The sequence below is a fragment of the Lepidothrix coronata genome, unplaced genomic scaffold, assembly GCF_001604755.1.
Source record: "Lepidothrix coronata isolate B3197 unplaced genomic scaffold, Lepidothrix_coronata-1.0 Scaffold192, whole genome shotgun sequence".
In the NCBI taxonomy this organism is placed as follows: Eukaryota; Metazoa; Chordata; class Aves; order Passeriformes; family Pipridae; genus Lepidothrix; species Lepidothrix coronata.
Genome location: NW_016690372.1, coordinates 190,247 through 197,367, shown reverse-complemented (window position 1 = coordinate 197,367; position 7,121 = coordinate 190,247). Strand labels below are relative to the sequence as shown.

Sequence of the window (7,121 nt, the reverse complement as noted above, 5' to 3'; positions counted from 1 at the left end):
GATGTGGTTATAAGGGAATCACATGGGAGTGGGAGAATTCTGCCTAGAGCTGGAAGACCCAGTGTGGACAGACATGTCTTTTCTGCTTTCAGATTCCAATGTCAACATTTACTGGGCGTGTGGCTCTGAGGAAGTCATTCTATGTATGAGGCACCATCCTCTCCACTGGTGGCACAGGGGTAATGGACCATGACAGGGAGATATGAGATTACAGATGGGGAGATTACATGAACTGATGCCTAAAACATTGTAAGCTCTTCATGGGGATATACTAGAGGAAGATCAAAAATACCACCATTTGTTAGTCATAATATTGACTAGAAACATTTGGAAGAACATGGACTCTGTTTTTATTTTAAAAATAGAATGGATATTATCCTTAACGAAAGACAGAGAAGTGACTCAGGGGCAGTTGTTCTGGTGCAGGGGCATATCACCCAGCTGATCCCTGCAGTGCAAGCGAGAGGTATCTGCTATCCTCTTTCATAAGAATCAGTTGCCAGATCCAGCTGTGCCTCAGACCAGTCCTGGACCACCTGAGGATGAACAGCCTTTTCAGTCTTCCTCATTTGAAAGGAACAAGTGCCAGGTGTGATGTGGCTTTTTGAAGGTGGGAACCATGGAAACTAGACTGAGAACAGACAGTGCAATTCCCCTGTTCTGTAGGGAGACATTGCCCATGGTTTCTGCCTTGTGGGCAGTGCTGGAACAGGCAACATGTGCTAGTAAGCATGGAGAGGACATTGCAGAGCACCTGCAGTGTCCAGACTTCAATCAGGCAGGTCGGGATTCATTCTCCTCTCCTTATTCTGAATAACTGAAACATGCCTTCAGCTGCCGTTTCAAGACACAAACCATGAGTATCTGGCACCTGTATAAACCATCTCACTGAATTAAAAGAACTAGAGCTCATCATAAAGACCTTTAAGCAACCTGCTTGTTTCCAGGTAATTGAGAGGCTGTCTTAGTGTTAGCCAGGAGTTTTTGGTCTGGATTTCAAGCATCTTTCCTCTGTCTGTGACACTATTGCTTCTTTGTCCCCTCCAATCTCATTGTAGTCATCTCACATTTAATATTTAAACTCGGCATTCCTTGGGCAGGGCCCATTCTTTTCGTCTCTGCACACTGGCTAACACAGTGGGGTACTGGTCCATGACCAGGACTACTGGGCATTGTGCTAATGATTATAATGGCAGTAGTTAATAATGCTTTGTTCTTTGATCTCTGGGCTTGCTGAGGCAGTCAGCTGCTGTAATTGTTCTCTGCCCTGGGGCTGAGTGTGTAGTCTCTTTGCTCTTTTGGTATATCTGTTGGTTTGATCTCAGTGCCCCCTCCAATATGTTCACCCTGTCTTCAGACTGGCGGACTGGAGTCTCCTAAAATGGTTTTGAGGGCAGTTGGCCAGGCCGCCTTTGGATCCACTCCTTCCACTGGGAATAGTTTGTATTTCCTTGTATGTTCTACTGCTAGTGTTAACTTTCTCCATGCTCACACCAGCTCCCAAATAAGGTGTTCACATTTCCTTATTGTGCTGCTGCCTTGTCATGATATGGCACTGTTTTTTACACTGATAATTATGTGGATTATTCATAGGTCACTTGTTCCTTCCAAGTCTTTATATCCATACACAACTTCTGGGCTGACTGGGGATTTCAAGTGGAGAAATCAGAAGCAATAAATATCTCTGAATGACTATCCTGAACATCTCAGGTGATCCAAGAAGGAAATCTAAGAGGATAAAATGGTGTGGATTTGTGTTTCATGTCTCAAATCATACACGCTTGTACATTTTTTTTGGGGGGGATGTATTACCAGGGAAAGTTGTATGTGCAGTCCTGGAAATGTCAGTGGAGATCCCTCTGCAGCCTTGAGGGAGGCTTGTACCTTGGTGGATAGAGGGAGACTTCTTCGCCGCCGAGCAAATGGCTTCTCCAGAGCAACTTGCTTTACCACTTAGTACTTAAATTCCTCTACAGAAGTGATAAAAATTTGTGTTTCCCTCATCCTTTTTTACGACTTAAAAATTAATTTTAAGGCCATTGCTAGTTCCTCGACAACTGAAGGGGCTCCCATCTAACTATCCTGCTAGGTAGCTGAACTGTAACCTGCTGATATCAGCCGTGCTGCTAAGGTCTGAGTGGTGTCACTGGGACAAGCCAGCAAAAAATATTGTGGATATCTGAGGTCCTAAAGAGATGATAGATAGATGTGGCCTGTTCTCCCCAGCAAGAACTCTTAACACTTTTTCCAGAAGTGGAGTGGTGCCATCTGCTTGGAATATTTCTGCAGGTGTGATACCATTTAGATCTCCATATACCTCTGTGCCATCAGAAGACAGAGTGTGAGGAGGTAAGAATCTGGAAAAATGGGAACTGAAACCTTCTTGCCTTTATTCCAAACTCTGTCAAAATAATTTCCAAGCCACACAGAGCAGCTGCAATACTGCACAGGTCTAACATTAAAGAGGAAACTAAACTAGTGAGTCACTCCAGGAGGGCTGGACTGAGGCAGCAAAGTTTGGAAACTTCATCTCTTCATCAAAGCCACAGGAGTCCACAGAATGGCCTGGACTGGCAGGATTAGAAATACAAGAGTGTTAGAGAACATGGCAGGAGACCTAACCCAGATTTGGAGACCTGCCTGAACAAACACCTATGACGGAGAGCTGAGAAATACAATATTTGTGCTTGTGTGAGAACCAGCCGGGTGGAATAGTAATTATCATCTGCTGAATTGGCCAGAGCATGGTGGAAAGTCAGGACAGATCTTTTCTAGCTGGAGAATGTGACCTATCAAAAATGATTGATTGTTTCTCAGGACTTGCTAAGTTTTCCAGGTTATTCAACATCACTCCAGCTGCAGTAGTGGAGAGGACAAAAACACTTTGCAACAAAATTGTCTGTTCACTTTGGAGTTCCAGAGCAGGTTATATCTGACACAAGGCTTCAATTTTCTTGTGAGGTCTTTTGAGGCATTTGCAAGCACCTTGTTAAATCCAGGTCCTATTTTGCTTGGGGAAAATGTTTCCTGCAGTGAAGACAATCAAATATTTCCTTTCTGAATTCTCATACTCCTATCCTCTCCTCTTGGCAAAGCAATCAATACCTCTAGCAATGGATTCAGCCTTGCAGATGAACTGTGGGAAGAGAGCTGAGGCCCAAGCATCTCACTCTGCCAGATCCTTGCTGGCTGGACTCCTTAAGTCTACAAAAGAAGGAAGACCAACATAAAACATCTGAAAAGCAGAACTTGGAACAGTCAGCTTCTTCTGAATACTAAAATCCCAAGAGTTTCTTTTCCAAACAAGACGGGGCAGTTCAGGGAAGAGCCAGAAACTTTCAGTTCCATTTTATTACTGTGTTAGCAAGAGTCACCCATTAGCTCATTCTCATCTTTCTGCTTCACTTAATGGATTTCAGATACATTCTCATGTCTACTCTGACACTAACACTGACCCCTTTTGATCCCTAGCCTGTCCTCCAGATCCATTCCTTGCTACTAGGAAAAGAGAGATGTCTTCTTGCAGTCTTGGTAGAAATAAAGGATTCAAGTGCATTTAAATGCTGGTAAGCAAATGTTATTAAAGGTCAGAATAAACCCTGATGCAGGGTTACACCATTGTGTGTAGAGCTGTCCATTCTTGTGCTGTATTGATGTTTCATTCTCATTTTCTTTTGTTTAATGAAAAGTTCACAGTCCTTCCCTTTTCATAAAGGGACTGCGGAATGCATTATGAACATTCAGACTGCCTGCTCAGGGGATAGTTAATGAGCACATAGTAAACAAGTAAGAGCTTGTGTAAACAAAAAATAAAGATAATTCTTTATTCACCTCGACTACAGAGTCCCAAGTCTTTGAAATCTTGGCAACCCCCAGACTCAGAGTTCCTCCCTCCACCAGGATGAGACATTAGCTAGTGTATCAAGCAATTACATAGGGTATTTTTTTCTGCAGAGCTGTGACATCATGCCTGGCAGCTCCCCAAGGCACCAGATCCAATTACCTGAGTCACCAGCAAAGGGAAATTGCCAAGGGGCTGTCACTGAAATCAGCTCTGGTGAATGCAAGAGCAGAAAAAACCAAGTGAAATGGCTGACAGCAGACAGGGGGAGGAAGGGGGGGAAAGGAGCAGCAGTAGTTCCTTATCAGAGACACGGAAGGAGAAATGGATAAGGAAAGGATGAAAAGAATAGAGGGAGAAGGAGCTAAGAAAGAGCCGTAGGGTAAACTCTGTAAGGGGAATTTCCAAGTATTCCCTGTGTCCCACATAGAATCGGAGCCACTAGACTGACACAGGTTGAATGCTCTTGGAAGAGTTTTTTGGTATGTAATTTAAAAATTAATCTTCACTGTCAATGGAGCTGATGCCCTTTTCTTTTGTGATCCCACCTGCAACCTCCTTTTTCAATTTGCTGCATTTTTCAGCTTTCTGCTAAGGCTGTTTTCTGGGACTGAGAAACAGACCTCGTGAGTGCTTGCTGTTCCCTGCCCTGGGTTATGTTCCTTTTGCATCTGCAATATCTTCCTTGCCTGGAGGAATTTGCAAGGAGTACAAGGTTCCTCTGAAGCTGGCACGTGGAGCCTTGTTTTCATAACCAAGCCTCTGGAGGCTTCTGTTAATTACTTCACCAGAATTCTTATATATAGCAGCAAAATGAAATTCCCCCAACACAGTGAAGAAATATAGGCCTCTGTTGCCTAAGGAGCCAGCACTGAAGTGGTGAGTTTAACATGCACGAAAGTATACCAACAGATATTAAAGCCCAGGCATAAATAGGTTCCCTATACAGATCACATTTGCAAATCGGGAGGTGCTCACAGGGAGAATTCCACCTGTATGTGGCATAACCAGCTACAGTCACGGAAGGAGGTTTTATGTGCTGGACACAGGCAGTGCACGCACACAGCATTAGACAGAAACACCAGCACACGTAGATGTATCAGATCAGATGAAGAAAGAGAGTCCATAAACCACAGAAATACACACTGCTCACAAGCACAGATTGAAGTACTGTGCACACACAAAAGCTATTAAGATGTAGATGCAGCCTCATTAATCTGGGCTGTTTTACAAACCTTATTCCCTAGCTTTCATAGGGGATTTAGGTGATAAATGAGGCCATTTTGAAATCTGGCAAAATGCCACCTTCCTCAGAGCATACTACAGAATAAAATTCTTATATAATGTGTAAAGCACAAAGGGGGAGGGGGCATCTCCAGGAAGGAACACATGTCTGGGCGTGTGTTTGCATGTAAACTATTAGCTTTATCTCCACTGCAGTGCGTTTGTGCAAGTATTCTGCATGTCTGTGGTGTGTGTGGGGGTATGGGTGTACTGCTGAGGCTATGTGAACTGATTTGTGCATTGGATAGGAAGAGAAGGGACCTTTGAATATGAATCTTATACCTGCCTCGATTCCCAGGTTGGAAAACTTGCAATGACTGACCTTCAGGGTCTACTACAAAGGTTATGGGTTAAGCAGGAATAAGGACCTTAATTTATTGTGGGTCGGTTGGGGAGTTGTCTAGCAATAAAGATATCTTGTCAGCATCATGACCTTTGTTTTGTGTTTGTGAACTTCTGCTGTTGGTACCCTAGGGGTTTAGGAGAAATAAAGGATATGAACAGATATATGGGTTCATTTATGGTATGACTATCTTGTTCATTAATTCTGGAGCCATGTGTGAAAAACATTTACATACATCTTTTCCTTTCACCTCCTGCATTAATATCAGAGTTACAGACACTCAGTAACTTAGCAATTAGTCTTCATTGAGATTGTCTCTGGCAGTGCAGACCCTCAGGCAGCTTTGAACAGGTGCCACTGACAGAATCTTCTGCAAACAAGTGATGCTTCATCTCCTGTGGACTCATGCCTTTCTCCCTAAATTGTACAGCAGCCCATGTCATCTCTGCATCTTTACAACACCCCATGTGGGTAGAAGACTGCACATATGCAAGTTGCCTGTGTGTTGACTGGGCACCAGTACAGGGAGGCTGACTGGTCAGCTGGCTGCTACCAGAGCACAGAGCGTACCGCCGTTAGATTCTGCCCCGCTCCCCCTCTGTGGAGACACTAATTTGGGTTGTAGTACTTGATCCAACCATTCATTTTCATGAAACTTATTGCATGAGGTTTTTCCTGGGATTTAATTGCCTGAGGGTTCTGCGAATTGGACTGCAACTAATCACAGTGTTAAAAGGGTAACAAGGAGAGAGGTGTGTAGGCAGCAAACTCACATAAGCTTTCTTTCCTTGGAAGGTAGTCTAAAGAAGAATATTTACTTCTCTCACCAAGCAGAATTTACTTGACTTAAGACTGAAGTTAGGCAAGATTCAGACCTGTGACACCAGCACAGTCTTTGAGTCTGATATCTCCCTGCAGGTATAAAAAAAAGACAGCTTTATCCCGTTGGAAAGCTATTTCCAAGGAATTTTTTTTGGGGGGAAGAGTTGATTTATTTCTTTAAGATTACCTCCCCCCACTCCAGTTTCAGATAATCATTTCCATGTCTGAAATAACTGACCTATATAATACTGTAGTCTGTCTTTCAGCAGTTTTCTCTAGGCATACTCTCCTAACCGGATTTGTGGAGTGTATTTGCAGAACACAGAGGCAAACCTGAGATAGCTTTCCTTAGGTTGACTCAGGTTAACTCACTGCTGCTGGAGAAACATGATCAGCATAGGTAGCTGCCTCAACAATTACCCTATTCCCAGGAATTCCTGCTGCATCTGCAGCAACCCATCCCTCTGCACTTCCCTTGTCCTCCTCCTCATGTGTGCTAGGTTAAAATTAGTCCTCTTGCATTTCTCTTGGGCAGAAACGTGTTTGCCTTCAGCTGTAGCTCCTGTTCTGCAGCTGCCAGGGCAGAAGGCAGGGTGCCGTGGCAGGGTGAGCGTGTGGGACGCATGGGGCGTGCGGAGGTCAGTGGCCCAGCCGGGCACGTGCCATCTTCCATGTGTGGAGCGGCTGCTCAGGGCCCGCACTCTCATCTGTGTGTGCACAGAGTGATGGCCCAGGGCACATACCCTCCATCTGTGCATGCCTGCAGTGAGTGCACAGGCACGTGCCTTCCACCTGCCTGTGGGTGAAATGGCTGCTTGCTGGGGACCACCT

General features: G+C 44.4%; 1 long non-coding RNA gene across 1 annotated transcript; it reads right to left on the bottom strand.

Moving 5' to 3' along the window:
• Positions 1-2,390: 2,390 nt before the first annotated feature.
• Positions 2,391-3,908, bottom strand: LOC108505473. The gene is made up of 3 exons (XR_001877525.1): positions 3,832-3,908; positions 3,106-3,204; positions 2,391-2,570 (listed from the first exon to the last, which is right to left on the bottom strand). It is a non-coding gene; the product is annotated as an uncharacterized LOC108505473 (long non-coding RNA).
• Between the last annotated feature and the right edge of the window lie 3,213 nt (positions 3,909-7,121).